Source organism: Megalops cyprinoides, chromosome 17, assembly GCF_013368585.1.
Source record: "Megalops cyprinoides isolate fMegCyp1 chromosome 17, fMegCyp1.pri, whole genome shotgun sequence".
Taxonomy (NCBI): Eukaryota; Metazoa; Chordata; class Actinopteri; order Elopiformes; family Megalopidae; genus Megalops; species Megalops cyprinoides.
The window spans coordinates 7,210,707-7,222,997 of NC_050599.1; the positions used below are offsets into that span (position 1 = coordinate 7,210,707).

At 39.1% G+C, this 12,291-nt stretch overlaps 1 non-coding gene across 1 annotated transcript; it reads right to left on the reverse strand.

The window, feature by feature from the left end:
* Positions 1-6,629: 6,629 nt before the first annotated feature.
* Positions 6,630-6,702, reverse strand: trnar-ccg. The gene has a single exon. It is a non-coding gene; the product is annotated as a tRNA-Arg (tRNA).
* Between the last annotated feature and the right edge of the window lie 5,589 nt (positions 6,703-12,291).

The window sequence follows — 12,291 nt, forward strand, 5'->3', positions numbered from 1 at the left end:
TTTAATTGTCCTTTACACAAATAAGCACAATGACTAATTCCTCTCATTTCCTTCTGTGCTAACTTTATTCAAATACAGAATCAGGATACAACTTCATTGAGCCAATCAAAAATGGTCAAACTAAATATGAGTTTTAAAAATTACATTGAGTATAAATTTAAATAAGTAAAATTAAATATATTTAAAAACTATCTACTTAAATAAGATTGTAGAGGTGGTACATAAAACACATTTAAATTCTTGTCATTTAGCAGACAGTAATTCAGAGCGATTTGCATGGGTTACAATTTTACATGCTACCCATTTGAGCCAATCTGTTCTGCAGCTGTTGGCTTCTGGTCATTGTCAGATGATGACACAGCTGGGATTAAACCTGGGCTACAATGCTCAGCCTGAACTCAAGATGAGCACCCTTTTGATTGAGTCAATCAGGATCCTGTATTTCACATTTTTAAACATTAAATTTAGGCTTGCACAAAAATTAAAGGGTTTTCCTGGCTTTATTACATGTCCCATCCTCTTTTATGTAAATTCAACATTCATAAAAAATCATACATTCGTTATGCATTTTTAATAAATACACACTCTAATATCTCAAATACATGCTCTAATAATTACATGCTGTGATGGCTGGATGCACTGAAGTCAGAAGATGTGCATCAGAATCAAATGTCATTACTTTTGACTCAAGATCTTCCAAGTCCTTTCTCTTTGACGTGAATGTAGGTTTTTTTTCCCAGCACAATTCTACCCCCTGCTGGTAGATTTGACACAAAGCAGATTCTAAGAACACTGTCTAATCTACAGTATGTAAGAATGATATCCTGCAACTTCATTCATGTGTATTGGGAAGGCTGGTGTGCTGTCTGATGAGCTACTACTTGATTGGCCATACTCCATATCTATACAGCACTGAAACTTAGGTCCTATTTAGGCTTTCCCATAGAAATTATCATAGTCACCCTGAGATCTGATAGAAACCTCTACCTTTATAGAAGCAAAACCCTTTTAAACAGAGAATTTTGAATTTGAATACAATTCCATCTTGTACTTCATTCCTTATTTAGTTCTGCTTCTTCTCCATCATGATTTTCTAGCCACATCTACATCATCACAAATCATCCTAATCATGCTTCTCACCATTGGTCCCTCTGATGTTCACCCAATAGCATCATCTGTTTACTGTAGTCCACTGCTAGTGAAAACATCAAGACTGTGTTGGTGTAGGCACACTGTGATCAACGTGATCTTAGATATTATCAAGGCCAGATATTATCAAGGCCATAAAATACCTGGATTTACTGCCCCCAAACATTTCCATGTGTACTAGGATATCCAAGGAATATGATGCTGTTTCAGTTCAAAAGGCATATAAAAGATATGTAAATATAAAAACATGTATGAAACAATATGACACGGAATAGCGATAGGTGTCGCGTATTAAGGAATATTTTTCCATTCTCTCTCCGTTCTCTAAATTAACTATACATCATGCAGTATACAAGTTAGAAGCACTTTTTGTCCTTGAAACCGGATTACTCGATTTCATGGCTTATTTTGGGCAAAACTGTCACTCCACGAATGGAAACTTGTGTCACTCTATGAATGGAACGCCGTTTCTCAGAGCAGTGGAATAACTACAACGGCGTCACAACATCAGTGACATCTCATGATTCCAACCCATTATGAGACATACCAGCAGATATATCTAGCTGAAGCTGTTTGTTTCATTTGACATCGGAGATATCCTGTACTAAACTGTGGTTATGTAGATCTACCGCTGTGTCACCATGCCGTGACCCCACTAATACAGTGGGTAGCTGCACAAAAACCTGTCCATATGGCAGGTTTCCTTTCGCGGCTGTATCTCCTTAGTTTGCTTTTACCTATAGGCCTGGTTCCTCAATTGCCATATAAAACATGTTTCAGTAAGTATGAAACTGCATATGTTACAGCGAACCTGTTCTTTGTATACTTTGTCCAAACTTTCAGAGTCACTGAGGATATTTTCGCCATCAGGATCCAAGCATAGCTAATTAGCTAGCTAGTTTGATTTTAGGTGGCTGGCTGGCTGGTTTGCAAGCTATAAAAAAACAATCGGTAGCTGGATAGAGTTATCTTAGTTTGGCAAAGTCTAGGTCCTGTAGCCTATAGCAAGCCAAGGCTACCTAACAAAACGTTATTCGCCCGTTATTATTTTGTAACTGCCGCGTTCGCAGTCTACGAGTCCGATGGATTGTTACTATATATTTTTTTGACTTAGCGAAAATTCCCTATTGGTGTGCAGGGCATGCCATATTTTGCCTAAGCTAGTCTTTCCCCACTTATAATGTGTTTATCGGTGGAGTTGTGTTCGCACACCCGAATCCTGCATTAAAGTATTTCACATTAATAATCATTAAATAGCACGCTTTCGTGGAAGGCTTGTTGTAGAGAAAGTATCCATAACGGGCCTCAACACTGCGATTCTGACACAGTGATATGCAGGTGGAAGTGCAAGTGTGTGGTGCACATTGACAGATTTAGAGATTTGCTGGTCGGCTTTCCTTAGTATTATTTCATTAGCCTTATCTAATCCATGATCTTATGTTTTTTTTTCTAGTGCCAGTATGCAACGGGAAAGATCAGACGGTCTTTGAAACTGATTGTCAGTTCCTCACCTTTGACATTGGCTCAGGAAGGACAGACGCATCAGAAATTGTAAGTATAATTGCAGGCTGATATTCCTTAATTATTAATTAAACACAAAGATATTGCAGCTCTTAGCATTTATGTTGTTGGCTAAAGCTAATCTGTGTTCAATGTCTTCAGTGTTTGTGTTTGTAGAGCCAGCTTTCCGATGTACTATATTTTTGTATGTATTGTTTTAAAGGTTGGAAGCCGTTTTGGAGCTGGACCTAAAAGCCTGAAAATACCCAATCACATTTGCTCTTCTGAAGAGTTAGAGACTTTTTTGGAGGTTAGCATATTACATTTATATTTTTGTGATTTAGCAGACACCTTCATTCATTTTGAATAAGGGGTCATGCAGAGAGAGTTCAAGCAACTGGAAACTCATTCTGCATGAATTTGACCGTATAGTTTGCCTGTTGTCCTTTGTTTCATAATTTAAGCTTACAGCCAGTGAATTTTTGTGTTCATTAAATGTTTTAAATTAAATGTTGCTCATTGCTCATCTCATACCACTGGTATACTATAGGTGAGTCTTATACCCATTTTTCTCCATTATGCCTTAATGTGAAATTCAGAAAATTCACAAAATCCACACAGTAAATGATGTTTACATACCCTAAAAACTACCAGGGTAGTTTTTTCTTTTCAGAAAATAGTAATTGCACATGTTGGTCACAGAGACATCATTGTTTGACTCTCTTAGGAGATTTGGAAAGAATCACAAGTTATCTCTGAAAAACTGCTGGACTTGAAGGTGGAGCATCTCTTCACAGGTACCTTCTTTTCTATAGAAACTGACATTCTTTAGTGGTGTGGTACACAATTTATTGTGTTTGCATATTTGAAATTCTGAAAATACCTGTGTGTCTGATTGCTATGAAGCAGAGGGTGATCCCACCTCATCCACTGCTATGGATCTCAACAGTTTTCTCCGTCTGGTTCAGGAGTTTATAAGCACTTATGCTAAAATGGTAAGAAAATTATATTTGACAATATTTACCAGATTTCTTGATGGGCTTTAGAATTAGTCTGAATATATCCAATGCATGGAAGAAACACTTAGGTTAAACACTTTGCATTTTCATTTCATATATAATATAATTTACAAATATAATTCCTCTGTATTACAAACAGTACAGTGATTTTATTGACATGTGAAAACAAGTGACTTGTGGTAATCTCAATATTTATGCATATATCTTAAATTAACAATAATAATTAGCATGGAATGTGTATAATTGTCTTTCATAACCATTTCATTACTACAATGGCTGTTTTTAGTTCACTGTTTAAAAATGGAAACCTAACACGAGCTTTGTTGAATTCTAAAATCCTGATTTTTCACTTAGTCTGATTCATTTATTGGGGGATGTTATTTGTGGATTGAGATGGGTTCCATTTGGCTCAACACAGCCACAGGAAGCAGCAGTTTTGACCTGGATGGCTTTTGTTGAATTTTCATTCAGCTCATTTCCAGCTTACCAGACGAATGGCAGCCGTATCCCAAATGGCATGAAAATCTGTGGATGATGTTGGCTGTCGTGGCTAGTGTTGAAATCATCCTGCTATTTGCACTGGTCTCAAAAATATTTCGCAAAGTAAGCTTTTATCGCTGTTGGTTTAACATATCTGTGATAGTGGCAAGAGGGAGGGTGGACTCAAACCTTTGGGTCCTGAGCAAGCTCATATCTGTCACAGATGTTCAGTTATATTCAAAATTGAACATAATCTTGAAGCAGTCATAAGACAAACAGCAGTTCAACCATAGCTGCAGCCTCACCAAAGTTTGATCTTCACCGTGTAACAGCACTCGTTACTATACTGTGCATGTGTGAGCTATATCGCTTGCAGTTTTGAGGTAAACACAGGTATGGTTTTTCTGATAGATGAATGCTGGCCTCTCAGTTATTGAAGAGGAAAGGAATCAGCTCGTGGAGAAACTGCAGGCTGGAGAAAGACTGAGACACAAGCTGGAAGGTGCATTTCACTGCCTAATATTAACTATAAACAATTTAGCTGATTGCATTCTCTGTAGCTGTAGAGTTGACAATTTGTTTTCCAGAACACATTAAAGCACTGGACCTTGACCAAAATGTTCTGAAAAGCGAGAGATGCTGCTGTGAAGTCCACATTAAGGAAGTTCAAGAGCAGCTTGCAGACATAAATAGGCAGTGTCAAGAAAAAGAGAAGGCTCTACAGCAGTAAGTATCGAGCAAGGCACTAGCCAAGCAAGATGGGCTTTGTGTGCACATAGTATCATAAATTCAGTAATGTGCAGTTATGAAATGTATGATCTTTACAACATAGTAGTTTAGCTGTGACTTAATAAATGCATTCAAAAGTCAGCTACGAGGAATACATAAGCTCAATTCGTAAACATTATCTTAAAATAGCAAAATTCTACAAATTGCATCTTTATTGAAATTTATTGTTCACATTTTTGTTGGACAGAGATGTGTAACAAAAATAACAAAAATATCTGAGGTTTAAAAATTAAAGATATTAATAAAATAACAAAAATATGTGACTTTTAAAAACTAAAGATATTGGGAGTTGAAAATAATGACTTGTGCAGTGGAAGACTGAAGCCCCTGTGCTCTTTGTGTTGCAGGAAGCTGATTCAGGAGTCAGGGCACTATGAGAAGGAGACCAGAGTTGAACCAAAGACTTACAAACATAAGATGAAGGATGTGAAGGAGAAAAAAACAAAACCTGAGAGCTTTCTCCTGGACCGGGTGAGCAGAATTACTCTTAACTCTTGCAGTGCACTCCCCTTAAAAAAATGACATTTGTCCCATGTGATGTAAGTTAGATCAGTTGAGTGTTTGTTAAGGTTCTGATGGTTTAAGGTTTTGTCCAAAAGGTTTTCATAGTTACGCTATCACAAAGTCAAGGTTTACCAAGGAAATGATTTTGCTAATCAATGTCTTTGACCAAATAAGGATATTAATTTATCTTCCTTTGCCTCCAGCTGAAAACCTGTGCTGCAGAACAAGCCATTGTGGTAGAGATCCGAGAGACTGCCAATCTTCGTGAACAGTGAGTTTGGCACCCACCAATAGTTGTTCAATTGGGTTATTGGTGAGCAGGAAGAAGGGTAATGGGCAAGGATTGATTATTGGTTGTTGAACAGCTGAATGGCTGATTATCATCAGCAGAGGATGGGTGACAATATATTCACTGTACTTGGATTCAAACTTTACATCCTCCTGGACAAAGATCAGTATGGAATCTGAATGGTGTCTTTTTATTTCTTTGCAGGCTGATTGACATCACTGCTAAACTGGCTGAAATCCAGGGATTTTTCTCCATGCCCTCCACCAGCTGCTCTGACCAACAGCTTCCCACTTGTGGTAAAGGTGAGCCCCTGCATGCTGAGGCTTTAACCCTGCCTGCCATAGTCATATGCTCACTAAAGGGTCAGAGTTGGGGTCAATTCTGTGTCAATTGAGGTGGTGAAGTGAAATTCAGTTCAAATCCTAATAGAAAATGATGGTTAATTATCAGTTCATTAATTGAACTTCATTTCATTCCCTCTATTGAATAATTTAAGCAGGGTTCTCATATGGCCCTGCTCATGAGCGCAGAAGTCCCATCAATCTCTTATATGATCAGTGTCCCCTCCATATTCTAGTAACACCTTTGGTAAGTCCAATACCCAATAACAACTTTTAATAATGCTGCTACACAGCATCATATGCTCACCAGTGCTGTACAGGCAATTTTATGCTACATTTACATTCCATTATTGTCATTTCATTTCGATATCTACATAGGCAGTTGTGGGTAAAGTACCTTGCCCAAGGGTACAATGGCAGTGCCCTAGCAGGGAATCAAACCAGCAATCTTCCAGCTGTTGTCCCTGCTTCTTATCACTACATCTCACAAGAAATAAGAATATCCATGAAACACTTTTCACAGTATGTACCATATTGTACCAATGCGCTGTCATGGCTCGACCCAGGTGGGACTCGAACCCACAATCCCCAGCTCCGGAGGCTGATGCCTTATCCATTAGGCCACTGGGTCTGTTATACCCTTATTTATGCCAGTCTGTTCATTTTTTTCCTTTGGTCTTGTCATTCTTTATCTACTGTCTGAGCCCAACATTATTCCTGGTTTGTATTATTCCTGTCTTGTCAGTAATGGTTTCAAGAAAATGGTTACATTTGTGTTGGCAAATTGTGTATGTATTGTCTACTCACAGGTAATCACATTCCTGTCCACCACCCGCATTGCCTCCTGCATGTCACCCTTCACAACATTGCTTTTGCTATGGTTTGCACTGATATCCTGCCATTGCATTCCCCATGCCCAATAGCAATCTGTCAAGCATTAACCGTGGAAGACTGTATTGACGTTCTCAATGGGAACATTATCAAAACTGTGCTTATGTTGCTCAGCCATGTTATATTACTGTCTCTCGATATTGGATCCATATTTCTTACAAGTGTTTCAATTACTGTGTTGTTTCCCATGCATGTGGTCTGTTTGCTCTTGCTGTTTTGGATGTGGATGCACACGGTGCTCAGTTGGCCGTCCTGCATGGTGGAGGCTGGTGTTGTATTATGGTGGTATTTTGGATGGTAGGCACCCTGTAATATGAGCCTGAGCCTGTCTGATCAGTGTGCGGTCTGTCTCTTCTAGATGGCAGTGCCCCAAAGACATCCTTTCACACTCTTTATGAATCGGTAAGTTAGGGACCTGCAAAATGACTAAAAGCATTTAGGGATATCAGTCTGGAAAAAATATTACAAATTACAAAGATATTACAATATTCAGTCAGACCTCATAAATTAACTTGGGTATTTGCACCTTTCCTGGTTTTAACTGACTTTTGGTATATCTGAGCATGTCAGCTGATGGCCTAGGCTAACCACATATATGTTAAAAATGGCCCATTCTCAGCTGCAGACACTATACAGGCAATGAAATGGACATTTCAGATTTAGAGATGCGTTTTCTGACATAGGTAAAGAGCGCTCTTGCAACTCTGGAAGAGGAAAAAAAAATGTATAAGGACAGGCTGTTGGCTGAGGAGAAAAGGTGTCAGCAGCTGGAAGGTACGTTGCCCAGAGGATATTTCTCATCGCCCTGTTATTCAGCTCCCTGTATCTGATTTGTGACCTTTTGTGCCTCAGAACAAGTCAGGACGTTTGAGCATGGTCAGGCTGCTCTGAATAAAGAGAAATGGCAGCTGGAAAAGCGAATGGGGACCATTCCACAGAAATCTCAACAAAAGACCAAATCATTTTATGAAAAGGACAGTGCCTCTCAACAGTCAGTATAAAGTATAATACTACAGCAAGTATGGGAGTTTTGCTATGTAAATGACAAATATAAGTTATTTGAATCATCCTGATATCAGCTGAAATCATACATCTACAAAGGAAAACAAATGTTCCAACGAAGACTTGACCTCGACTGAAAAAAAAAATACAAACTGAACTTTGTATTTTTAAGGCAGGATGCCATAGACTACATTCGTATTTGTAACTTTTAATTGTGCTTAAATTGTTCAAATCAAGGAAGCGGATTTTTGTCTTATGTAACTTCGGGGCATAACAAAGGGTTAAGAACTACAGGAATTAGGAGCTGGAGGTAATGAGTTGTGCAAAGGAAAGCTTAAGATCCCGTACCCTCTGTGTCACAGGGAGCCAGCTCAGGAAAGGTCGGGACAGTGCAAGAGGAAGTCGAAATTAAAGTCTGCATTCAAGATCCAGGTAAAGAAGAAGGAGACAAAGAAGGAGCCTCTGAATGCTGGGTGCTCTTACAAGAACGAGGTGAGCAAGGCCACCCAAAACCCGGGATGCGCAAGCCCCAGTAAAAGAATCAAAATCGTCCATTGTTATGGGAGTCGCATAGCTGTCTGTTCCTATAAAATGGATATTTACCAGAGGGTGTGTTTTGACTTCTTTCACATTTATTTTGTTATATGTAATTGGTCATATTTGGCTTCACATTTACTGTTAGTCACTTGGCAGATGCTTTTACCCACAGTTACTTTTAAATTACAGGCACAAGAGTGCTCACAGTAAGGCAGGAACAGTGTATATAGGAATGACAGGGACCTGTCATTCTTATTATCAGAGTTTACTGTATGCATTATCAGTATTACCTACTATCAGTTTTGTGAATCTGCCTCTTCGACCAAGAAACATTATTAAGTTCTGTCCATTTGCTTGCAGTTGAAAACCCATATGTCAGAGCAAATCCTGGAACCAGAGAGAAGAGAGATTGCCAGCCTTAAGCAGTGAGCCACTTTGCCATGAAAAGTCGCTGAATTAGTTATTGATGAGTACTGGGAAGGGTAATGGTCCAAGATGACTGACAATTAAATGTTAAACAGCTGTCAGTATAAAGCTTGTTACCATCAGTTGATGGTGACACTGTATTAAGCAGACTTGGATTCCTTGCTGAAACAAATAGTTAATGTTTCTCGTAGGGGAAAGATTTCTTCTCTAAGTGGTGTGTTTTTATGTGTTGGCAGTCTGGTAGCGGTGTGTGCTGAACAGGATGAATTCCGGAGACAGTTGTACGAGCCCATGGCTGGCTGCTCCAACCAGCAGATGCCCCCAATTTCGAGAGGTTGGTCCACCACCTATTGCAGCTTTAAACTTTTCCGCTGTAGTCACATGATAACCAGAATTCAGTTATCTTCCCTGGATTTTTCTTTGTCTAGTTGATATGATTGGCAGTGTTTCTGTGGATGCTTCAAATTATTTAAACAAGATTTGTATAATCCCTCCCATGAGCAGAGGTACCCTATCATGAAATGGAACAGACTCCAATGAAATTAATGCACTGTGCTCGTCTGTTTAGTTAGCACTCAGATTAGGAAAGTGAAATATACTCGGTCAATACACACAACAAATCAAAATGTCTGACTGTTTAGTTCGTTTTCTAGAATTACTGCATCAGATAAAGACTGGTGAAAATGAATTGTCTCAATAGCTAGCTAGCTAACTAACCAACTAACTGAAAGTAGCACAGTCATTCCTTCGCTTTATGGAGGTTATCTTTAAATTTTAATATGCATTCATTATTTTGCACTTCTTTACAAGATTTTTTTTATTTTTCCATTCACTTGCTTAATTTGTAGAAGTGGTGCTGGCAGGCTATATTGTTACGCAGTAGCCATTTTACAGTGATCAAAAACTCACTACATACATCGGAACAACCATACTTGGTCACCTTTGTTTTTATAGGCACGGCAAAAATCCTGAATGGAATTCCCTCCATGACCACACCTGGATTCTCAGGGCACAACCTTCGTGATAGACCTGCCATTGCTGCCGTGGGCTTCCACAGTCCCACCCGTGTCTGCATACCTGTACATTCGTCTGATAGTAAGAGCCTCTCGCGTTGTTGCACTGTGAGACACACAAATTTACAGTGGTGTAGTAAATCTGTGTAATTTTTAATCAAAACTCCACTATCAGTAATTTTCTATGTTTGGGAGGGAGGCCATATGGATGTTTGAGAGGAGACACAGCTGTTGTTTTTTTGTATGTATTTCAGTTCTTCAGATGTTCAGAGATCATTGCTGTAGAGCAATAGATTTTTAAAAAAATATTCTTTCCTTAAAGCTTTTGAAGAGAACCCTCTTCCTGATCCCCCAGTGAGTGAATGTCTCAGCAGATCTGCTGTTTCACTCGAACCTGGAGCCTCTCCATCCCCCAGTGACAGAGAGCACACTGGTCCTCCTCCTCAGGACATGGGCGATGACTCCAGCAGCACTGAATATGCGGAGCTCAGCTCCAATGAAGAAGCTCCGTTCTTCTCTCTGTCCTCATTTACTTTTCTTATGAGCAAATTCCCTGGTATCTGTAAATTGTTCAAGTAAAAATCATAAGCAAACTGACACACTGTGTACCTTTTACCTTTTTTTTCTCACTTCAGACATAACTGTCACAAAGAAGAACAGTGACATTTCAGAGGCAGTTGTGCATTTTGTGCAAGTTTTAAGTCAAAGTTTTTTTTTTTTTTCAGATTTCAGTTTTATGTCATACAGGAAGTTAATCAGATGAAAGCAATATCAAGCTGATTGACCCATGCAGTCAAAGTGATTTGTGCTAATATGAAAAAGCAAAAAAAAGTCAAGTAGAAACTGCTGTTGAACATTACTTTTGCATTGTTCTAAAGTGTGGCTTATCAAAATTTTAGAAGAGCTTTAGAAACAATTTGTAAATTGGACATTGCTGTAGTGTTTCTCTCTTACTTAGCTTTTCATTTTGGCAGTTTGCATAGCTTTCATTAAGAACAAGATTATGTGAGGAAAAAAATGTTTTAAACCCACCTATCTAACTGTGGCATCCCACAAGGTGTGGTCTTACATCAGCTACTCTTGTTATGCATGCTTCCTCTTGAAGATGTTATACACTACACAAACAGGAAGTTAAATTTCACTGCACTATTACTATATGGTATGCAGCTTGGCATCAGTGAGAGCAACAGACATTCTACAGAACTTTAGACCTGACATATGTGTTGAATGTGTATAAGATGGATGGCATATAATTTCCTGCTCCTACACTCATACGACACTGAGGTGAAGGTCCTGGGGCCATATGCACCAGCAGGGGGTTAAAAAGTTGGTGGTAACTTCTAAGTGCGAGTGCCAAACCTAAAATCTGATTCTCTGGATTGTGTTTTATGCCTTGGAATTTTGCACGTTTAAATACCTCCACAGCTGGCAATTATGTCAGGACCAGTGTTGAGAAATGCAGGTATAGCCTACCTGAATGCCCCCTCACATTATCCCCCATGTAAATTACATACAGAAATTACATGGAAATCAGATTCCCACAGACTGCACCATGAATGCGAGCACTGGGAACACGCATTAGAAGAGCTCGATCTCAACACACTCAGCATGGTTTTGATCCAGATACTTGTGGCAGAGCTGAAATTAGTTGCTTGAGTGAGTCCTGCATAGAACCAGCAGGATAGCATTGCTGGAGATAGGCTAGGGGAAAATTACCTTTAGCTCAACTGGTAATGACGCTGGCAGTAAGGGGTTGGATGCGAGCAGTGAGAACCCAGGTTCAAAACTCGCTCGCTCGCTGATCCACGTAACATCCAGTCAAATACACAATACAATCAAATCAAAAACACAATACACAATACAGTCAAATACAAACCGCTACATACAGGTGTAAAAGTTTATTCAGGCCTTGGTCCAAGAGCATCTTCTCTGTCACTGGAGAAAGACATGGTGTGATGTGAACACCAGAGGGTGCAAAGAGTGAAACATCAGGGTACCTTAAATGATTTACTGAACTTGTGGAGACATGGATGATAAATTGCAGATAAATTGCAGGTAAGCAACCATTTATATTGCATGCCCCTGGCACCCCTTCCACCATTACACCATGTGCCAGAGAACACATCACACACGCCTAATTAGTGCTGTACCTTTACCTGCTCACAAATGACTGTATATTGAAAAACCAAAGCTTGTTACATGAGCCATCTGTGCCCGTGAACACCTGACAGCTGGATTAAGTCTTTTGCCTAAATAGCCATTGAAATCTGAAAGCACTTCAATAAAATGAAAATGTCTAGTCTAGTTCTGAATAAAGAAATGATTTATAGACAAATTAAAGTTCACCAGCC